The sequence below is a fragment of the Somniosus microcephalus genome, chromosome 4, assembly GCF_052327205.1.
Source record: "Somniosus microcephalus isolate GS21.2 chromosome 4, FLI_Smic_1.0, whole genome shotgun sequence".
In the NCBI taxonomy this organism is placed as follows: Eukaryota; Metazoa; Chordata; class Chondrichthyes; order Squaliformes; family Somniosidae; genus Somniosus; species Somniosus microcephalus.
This window is the reverse complement of record NC_140990.1, coordinates 35622908-35632820: the sequence shown is the minus strand read 5'-3', so window position 1 is coordinate 35632820 and position 9913 is coordinate 35622908.

Here is a 9913-nt window from a genome sequence, read left to right as displayed (position 1 = left end):
AGACCAGGGACAGTCTGTTAAACTCTCGGTTTGCTGTGACCAGTTTTCCTTCAGTTAAAAATGGCCTCCTGTAGCCCAGTGACATAAATAGCCCATTAAACTCCACCAATGGCCTTTGGTCTGATGAGGTCTCCCTTTGTGAAACATCGGCTGTTGTTAAAGCTTTTCATTCTGACACGCTCACACTGAGAAATGAGCTGCAGAACTGCCGACACCGTCAGCTTTAAGGAGACGTTTCCCTTTGGAGATCGGATTGCCCATTGAGTTTGATTAAACTGGTGTTAAAGTAACAAGGCTGCTTTGCCCCGTGACAATAACAGATTATCAGAATATTTCCCATAGGTTAAAATCCAATATTACAGGGGCTCACTGCCCTGGAGGGTTGAAGTGGACCCTGTGATATAATAGAATTTTCTGTCCTGTCAGACTTGGACATCTTGTAGATCCATCTTTTAACAAGTTGTGGGATCTCAGTTCTCAGATGGATTCCACTCAGTTTGTAACAAGTCCTCAATCAGCTGGTCTTATTGTAGAGATATCAAGGACCCGACACACTGTGTGTGTGGGAAACAAAGCTCATTTATTTGGCACTGATACAGATTAAACTCCAGCCCAGTTATAGGGGTTACTGACATCAGCTGACACAAACCCCAACTCTCAGAATGAACACGGTTCAGTCCTGGATGTGATTAACAGCAGCAATAACAGCAGAATCCAAACCCTGCAGTCACTTGTGAACTCGCTGGTGTCTCAGCAGGTTGGATGAACGAGTGAATCCCTTCCTACACACGGAGCAGGTGAATGGCCTTTCCCCAGTGTGACCTCGCTGGTGTCTCAGCAGGTTGGATGAACGAGTGAATCCCTTCCCACACACGGGGCAGGTGAACGGCCTCGCCCCAGTGTGAACTCGCTGGTGTGTCAGCAGGTTGGATGAATCAAGGAATCCCTTCCCACACACGGAGCAGGTGAACGGCCTCGCCCCAGTTTGAACTCGCTGGTGTGTCAGCAGGTTGGATGAATCAATGAATCCCTTCCCACACATGGAGCAGGTGAACGGCCTCTCCCCAGTGAGTGCGTCGATGAGTTTCCAGCTCACGGGTAATTGAATCCCTTCCCACAGTTCCCACATTTCCACGGTTTCGCCACGGTGCGGGTGTCCTTGTGTCTCTCCAGGTTGGACGATCAGTTGAAGCCTCTTCCACACACAGAACACGTGTACGGTTTCTCCCCGCTGTGAACGGTGCGATGTTTATTCAGGCTCTGTAACTGGTTAAAGCTCTTTCCACAGTCAGTGCACTGGAACACTCTCACTCGGGTGTGGGTGTCTCAGTGCTTTTCCAGTCACATTGATGTTTGAAATCTTTTCCCACAGACAGAACAGACAAACATTCCTCCTTCCACATTCAAAGGCCGATGATATTCAGGTCCTGATGAATGGAGTGACTCTGTCAGATCTTGACGTGATGTTTGGTTTGAGTTTCCCGTCTGCAAATCCTCCCCTTCCAATACCCTGTAAAAGGAGTTTACAAAAGTCATCACTGTAAGTAGGATAGAAATTCAGAACAGACAATTCCACTTTCTATGGAACATTCTTTCCTCTCTTGTTCCCCGAAAGCTGTAAATCCCCGTCCCACACACTCTCCCTTCTCCCTGTGCTGAAATTCAAATCCATCGCACCATCTCCATCATTTTTCCTTTCGGTCGACTTTTCTCCCTCCCCTGAAGGTGCTGACTCTGGCTGGGTTCAGTTCTACACTCACTGGTTCCCCTCTCTCTCCTCCCCTGAAGGTGCTGACTCTGGCTGGGTTCAGTTCTACACTCACTGGTTCTCCTTCCTCTCCTTCCCTGAAGGTGCTGACTCTCCCTGGGTTCAGTTCAATACTCACTGGTTCCCCTCCCTCTCCTCCCCTGAAGGTGCGGACTGGCTGGGTTCAGTTACACACTCACTGGTTCCCCTCCCTCTCCTCCCCTGAAGGTGCTGACTCTGGCTGGGTTCAGTTCCACACTCACTGGTTCCCCTCCATCTCCTCCCCTGAAGGTGCTGACTCTGGCTGGGTTCAGTTCCACACTCACTGGTTCCCCTCCCTCTCCTCCCCTGAAGGTGCTGACTCTGGCTGGGTTCAGTTCTACACTCACTGGTTCCCCTCCCTCTCCTCCCCTGAAGGTGCTGACTCTGGCTGGGTTCAGTTCTACACTCACTGGTTCTCCTTCCTCTCCTTCCCAGAAGGTGCTGACTCTGGCTCTAACCTTCTTTCCAATACTCTGTCCTTCCCTACAAGCTTTTCTTCTGTTATATCTCACTATTTTGGTGAGGGGCACGTCTTGACCTGTCACAATTTCTCTTCCATTTACAGACCTCCCTGACCAATCTCCCTTTCCCCTTCATTTACAGATGCGCTCTGACCACTCTCCCTTTCCCCTTCATTTACAGACGCTCCCTGACTAGTCACCATTTCTCCTTCATTTACAGACACTCCCTGACCAGTCTCCATTTCTCCTCCATTTACAGACGCTCCCTGACCAGTCACCATTTCTCCTTCATTTACAGACGCTCCCTGACCAATCACCATTTCTCCTCCATTTAGCGATGCTCCCTGACTTTCTCCATTTCTCCTCCATTTACAGACGCTCCCTGACCAGTCACCATTTCTCCTCCATTTGCAGACGCTCCCTGACCAGTCACCATTTCTGCTCCATTTAGACGCTCCCTGACCCGTCTCCATTTCTCCTTTATTTACAGATGCTCCCTGACCAGTCACCATTTCTCCTCCATTTAGCGACGCTCCCTGACCAGTCACCATTTCTCCTTCATTTACAGACGCTCCCTGACTTTCTCCATTTCTCCTCCATTTACAGACGCTCCCTCACCAGTCACCAATTCTCCTCCATTTACAGACGCTCCCTGACCAGTCACCATTTCTCCTCCATTTACAGAGGCTCCCTGACCCGTCTCCATTTCTCCTTTATTTACAGACGCTCCCTGACCAGTCACCATTTCTCCTCCATTTACAGGCGCTCCCTGACCAGTCCCCATTTCTCATAGAGTCATACAGCACAGAAAGAGGCCATCGTGTCCGCGCCGGCCATCAAGCCCTGTCTATTCTATTCCCATTTTCCAGCAATTGGTCCGTAGCCTTGTATGTTATGGCGTTTCAAGTGCTCATCTAAATGCTTCTTGAATGTTGTGAGGGTTCATAGAAACATAGAAGATGGGAGCAGGAGTAGTCCATTCGGCCCCTCGAGCCTGCTCCGCCATTCAATGCGATCATGGCTGAACATCCAAATTCAGTACCCTGTCCCTGCTTTCTCCCCATACCCCTTGATCCCTTTAGCCTTAAGAAATATATCCAACTCCTTCTTGAATATATTTAATGTATTGGCCTCTACTGCCTTCTGTGGTAGAGAATTCCACAGGTTCACCACTCTCTGGGTGAAGAAATTCCTCCTCATTTCTGTCCTAAATGGCTTACCCCTTATCCTTACACTGTGACCCCTGGTTCTGGACTCCCCGACCATCGGGAACATCCTTCCTGCATCTAGTCTGTCCAGTCCTGTCAGAATTTTATAAGTTTCAATGAGATCCCCTCTCATTCTTCTAAACTCCTGCGAGTACAAGCCCAATCGACCCAATCTCTCCTCATATGTCATTCCTGCCATTCCAGGTATCAGCCTGGTGAATCTTCGCTGAACTCCTTCCATGGCAAGAACATCCTTCCTCAGATAAGGCGACCAAAACTGCACATAATACTCAAGATGTGGTCTCACCAAGGCCCTGTATAACATCAGCAAGACATTCTTGTTCCTGTACTCAAACCCTGTCGCTACGAAGGCCAACATACCATTTGCCTTCTTAACCGCCTGCTGCACCTGCATGCTTACCTTCAGCGACTGGTGCACAAGGACACCCAGGTCTCGTTGCACTTCCCCTTCTCCCAATCTATAGCCATTCAGATAATAATCTGCCTTCCTGTTTTTGCCACCAAGTGGATAACCTCGTATTTATCCATGTTATATTGCATCTGCCATGCTTTTGCCCAATCACCCAACCTGTCCAAATCATCCTGGAGTTTCTCGGCATCCTCCTCACAGCACACACACCCACCCAGCTTTGTGTCGTCTGCAAATTTGGAGGTATTACATCTAGTTCCCTTGTCTAGATCATTAATATATATTGTGAATAGCTGGGGCCCAAGGACCGATCCCTGCGCTACCCCACTAGTCACTGCCTGCCACTCGGAAAATGACCCGTTTATTCCAACTCTTTGCTTTCTGTCTGCCAACCAGTCCTCTATCCAAGTCAATACCTTGCCCCCAATCCCATGTGCCTTAACTTTACATGTTAATCTCTTATGCGGGACCTTATCGAAAGCCTTCTGAAAGACCAAATACACCACATCCACTGGTTCTCCCTTATCTATTTTACCAGTTACATCTTCAAAAAATTCCAGTAGATTAGTCAAGCATGATTTACCTTTTGTAAATCCATGTTGACTTTGTCCGATCCTGTCACTGTTTTCCAAGTGCTCTGCTATTACATCTTTTATAATGGACTCTAGCATTTTCCCCACTACCGATGTCAGGCTTACCGATCTGTAATTCCTCTAATTAAACATTAGCTACTCTCCAATCCATGGGTACTGTTCCAGATTCCATCAAATGCTGGAAGATGATCAGCAAAGCATCAATTATTTCTAGGGCCACTTCCTTAAGTACCCTAGGATGTAGATTATCAGGCCCTAGGGATTTATCGGCCTTCAATCCCATCAATTTCCCTAACACCATTTCCCTACAAATACTGATTTCTTTCAGTTCCTCCCTTTCACCAGACCCTATGTTCCCCGACATCTCTGGGAGGTTATTTGTGTCCTCCTTTGTGAAGACAGAACCAAAATATATATTTAATTGGTCTGCCATTTCTTTGTTCCCCATTACAAATTCCCCTGATTCTGACTGCAAGGGACCTACGCTTGACTTCACCAATCTTTTTGCCTCTACCACCCTTTCAGGCAGTGAGTTCCAGATTCCAACCACCCTCTGGGTGAAAAAGTTTTTCCTCAAATCCCCTCTAAATCTCCTGCCCCTTATCTTGAATCTATGCCCCCTGGTTATTGACCCCTCTACTAAAGGGAAAAGTTCATTTCTATCTACCCTATCTATGCCCCTCATAATTTTGTACACCTCAATCAGGTCCCCCCTCAGCCTTCTCTGCTCTAAGGAAAACAACCCCAGCCTGTCCAGTCTCTCTTCATAGCTGAAGTGCTCCAGCCCAGGTAACATCCTGGTGAATCTCCTCTGCACCCTCGCCAATGTAATCACATCCTTCCTACAGTGTGGCGACCAGAACTGCACACAGTATTCCAGCTGTGGCCTAACTAGCGTGTAGTACAGCTCCATCATAACATCCCTGCTCTTATATTCTATACCTTGGCTAATGAAGGCAAGTATCCCATATGCCTTTTTAACCGCCTTATCTACCTGTCCTGCTGACTTCAGGGATCTATGTACATGCACACCAAGGTCCCTCTGATCCTCTGTCCTTCCTAGGGTCCTACCATTCATTGTGTATTACCTTGCCTTGTTAGTCCTCCCAAAATGCATCACCTTACACTTTTCAGGGTTAAATTCCATTTGTCACTGTTCTGCCCATCTAACCAACCGATTTATATCGTCCTGTAGCCTGAGGCTTCCCTCCTCGCTATTTACCACTCCACCAATTTTTGTGTCATCTGCAAACTTACTGATCATACCTCCTACATTCATATCTAAATCATTAATGTAAAGTACAAACAGCAAAGGACCCAGCACCGATCCCTGCGGTACACCACTGGACACAGGCTTCCAGTCACAAAAACAACCTTCGACCATCACCCTCTACCTCCTGCCACTCAGCCAATTTTGGATCCAATGTGCCAAATTGCCCTGGATCCCATGGGCTCTTACCTTCTTGACCAGTCTCCCATGCTGGACTTTGTCAAAAGTCTTACTGAAGTCCATGTAGACTACATCAACTGCACTACCCTCATCCACACACCTAGTCACCCCCTCAAAAAATTCAATCAAATTGGTTAGACATGATCTCCCCCTGACAAAACCATGCTGACTATCCTTGATTAATCCTTGCCTCTCCAAGTGGAGACTAATTCTGTTCCTCAGAATTTTTTACAATAATTTCCCTACCACTGACGTTAGGCTTACTGGCCTGTAATTCCCTGGTTAACCCTACTACCCTTCTTGAATAATGGTACTACGTTAGCTATCCTCCAGTCCTCTGGCACCTCCCCTGTGGCCAGAGAGGTTCTGAAAATTTGTGTCAGAGCCCCTGCAATCTCCTCCTTTGCCTCACACAGCAGCCTGGGATACATCTCATCTGGGCCTGGGGATTTATCCACTTTTAAGCCCGCTAAAACAGCTAGTACCTCCTCCCTCTCAATACTAATTTGTTCAAGTATATCACAATCCCCCTGCCTGATTTCTATGCCTACCTCGTCCTTCTCCATAGTCAACATAGATGCAAAATATCCATTTAAAACCTCACCCACATCTTCCGGCTCTACACACAGATTGCCACTTTTGTCCCTAATGGGCCCTACTCTTTCCCTGGTTATCCTCTTGCACTTAATATACTTATAAAATACCTTGGGATTTTCCTTTATTTTGCTCGCCAGTGTATTTTCATGCCTTCTCTTCGCTCTCCTAATTTCTTTTTTAAGTACCCCCCTGCACTTTCTATACTCCTGTGGGGCTTCCACTGTTTTTAGTCCTTTGTATCTGCCAGAAGCCTCCCTTTTTTTCCTAATCCATTCTTGTGTATCCCTTGCCATCCAGTGTTCCCTGGGCTTGTTGGTCCCACCCTTGACCTTTACAGGAACATGTTGGCATTGTACTCTCTCTATTTCCTTTCTGAAATACTCCCGCTGCTCTGATGAGGATTTTCCTACAAGTGGGGAAAATGCTGGAGTCCATTATAAAAGATGTAATAGCAGAGCACTTGGAAAACAGTGACAGGATCGGACAAAGTCAACATGGATTTACAAAAGGTAAATCGTGCTTGACTAATCCACTGGAATTTTTTGAGGATGTAACTGGTAGAATAGATAAGGAAGAACCAGTGGATGTGGTGTATTTGGTCTTTCAGAAGGCTTTCGATAAGGTCCCGCATAAGAGATTAGCGTGTAAAGTTACGGCACATGGGATTGGGGGCAAGGTACCGACTTATATAAAGAACTGGTTGGCAGGCAGGAAGCAAAGAGTTGGAATAAATGGCTCTTTTTCCGAGTGGCAGGCAGTGACTAATGGGGTACCACAGGGATCGGTCCTGGGACCCCAGCTAGTCACAATATATATAAATGATCTAGACGAGGGAACTAGATGTAATATCTCCAAGTATGCAGACGACACAAAGCTGGGTGGGCGTGTGTGCTGTGAGGAGGATGCCAAGAAACTCCAGTATGATTTGGACAGGTTGGGTGATTGGGCAAAAGCATGGCAGATGCAATATAACATGGATAAATGCGAGGTTATCCACTTTGGTGGCAAAAACAGGAAGGCAGATTATTATCTGAATGGCAATAGATTGGGAGAAGGGGAAGTGCAACGAGACCTGGGTGTCCTTGTGTACCAGTCGCTGAAGGTAAGCATGCAGGTGCAGCAGGCGGTTAAGAAGGCAAATGGCATGTTGGTCTTCGTAGCGAGTGGGTTCGAGTACAGTAACAAGGATGTCTTGCTGCAGTTGTACAGGGCCTTGGTGAGACCACATCTTGAGTATTGTGTGCAGTTTTGGTCACCTTATCTGAGGAAGGGTGTTCTTGCCATGGAGGGAGTGCAGCGAAGATTCAGCAGACTGATACCTGGGATGGTAGGAATGACGTATGTGGAGAGATTGGGTCGATTGGGCTTATACTTGCTGGAGTTTAGAAGAATGAAAGGGGATCTCATTGAAACTTATAAAATTCTAACAGGACTAGATAGACTAGATGCAGGAAGGATGTTCCCGATGGCCGGGGAGTCCAGAACCAGGGGTCACAGTCTAAGGATAAGTGGTAAGCCATTTAGGACAGAGATGAGGAGGAATTTCTTCACCCCGAGAGTTGAGCCTCTGGAATTCTCTACCACAGAAGGCAGTGGAGGCCAATTCATTAAATATATTCAAGAAGGAGTTAGATATATTTCTTAAGGCTAAAGGGATCAAGGGATATGGGGAGAAGGCAGGGACAGGGTACTGAATTTGGATGATCAACCATGATCTCATTGAATGGCGGAGCAGGCTCGAGGGGCTGAATGGCCTACTGCTGCTCCTATCTTCTATGTTTCTAAGTAGCTGATCCCAGTCCACTGTGGCCAGATCCTGCCTTATCATATTAAAATCGGCCTTCCCCCAATTTAGAGCCTTTATTTCCGCTCCATCTTCCTTTTCCATGACTACCTTAAATCTCACCGAATTATGGTCACTGTCACCAAAATGCTCTCCTACGGACACTTCTACCACTTGCCCAGCTACATTCCCTAGAATTAGGTCCAGTACCGCCCCCTCTCTTGTTGGACTTTCTACATGCTGGCTCGAAAAGCTCTCCTGGATGCACTTTAAGAATTCCGCACCCTCTAAGCCTTTCACACTCTGACTATCCCAGTTAATATTGGGGAAGTTGAAATCCCCCACTATTATTACCCTATTATTTCTACACTTCTCTGAGATTTGCCTAGATATCTGTTCCTCTATCTCCCCCTGACTGTTTGGGGGCCTGTAGTACACTCCCAGCAAAGTGCTTGCCGCCTTTTTGTTTTTAAGTACTACCCATATGGCCTCATTAGAGGAACCTGCTAAGATATCATCCCTCCTTACTGCAGTAATTGACTTCTTGATTAATATTGCGACATCCTCTCCTCTTTTACATCCCCCTCTGTCTCACCTGAAGATTCTATACCCCGGAATATTGAGCTGCCAGTCCTCCATTTACAGACACTGCCTGACCAGTCCTCATTTGTCCTCCATTTACAGACACTCCCTGACCAGTCCTCATTTGTCCTCCATTTACAGATGCTCCCTGACCAGTTCCCATTTCTCCTCCATTTACAAAAGCTCCCTGACCAGTCACCCTTTCTCCTCCATTTACAGACGCTCCCTGACCAGTCATCCTTTCTCCTCCATTTACAGACGCTCCCTGACCAGTCACCATTTTCCTCCATTTACAGACGCTCCCTGACTCGCTGGGGATTTCCCAGCACTTCCTGGTTGTGCCTGAGTTTGTGTCTTAAACTGGCGGGTAGTTGTGGGGAGGCGAATAATGTTGAGTGTTTTAATAATGGGGCCTGGGGCCGCACTCGGGGTGTGTGCAGCCCGCGTCCCCCCCGGGTTTATTTATTTATTTATCTTTGTTTTTTTTTTACATAGATGAATTTTTAATTATAATCAAGGCCACTGATTACAGCTTCTATGCAAATCTGCACATGCTCATAGAATTTGAGCCCTATAATATTAACACTCCTATAATGGTGTATAATAAAATCACCATTTAACATTTTTCAATCACAGTAATCATTGACCCCCACACCAGATTGTATTCACCCTGAGCAACGCCATGAGAGATACACTAGTTACCTGAAGATTACTCTCGATTGCACTGGGAAAATAATTTGACTTGCGAGAAGATTAAGATCCCTGTATAAACCTTCATATAAATTCAGATATATTTCACATATCCTGGACTATAGCAGTTGAAATACACGAGCATTCAGTCACCTGTTTGCCAATACAATAGTTTCAATTGAATTTGCTGACTGTCTGTGAGGTCATTGGCGGCAGCTTGGTAAAAGGAGCCCGAGGGCAGTTTCTGATTAGACCTTTCATTGGGTCCGATATAAATATTGTGATCGTTTCTATAGCAACGAAGCCTGTGTGTGGACCTTGTGGGCAGAC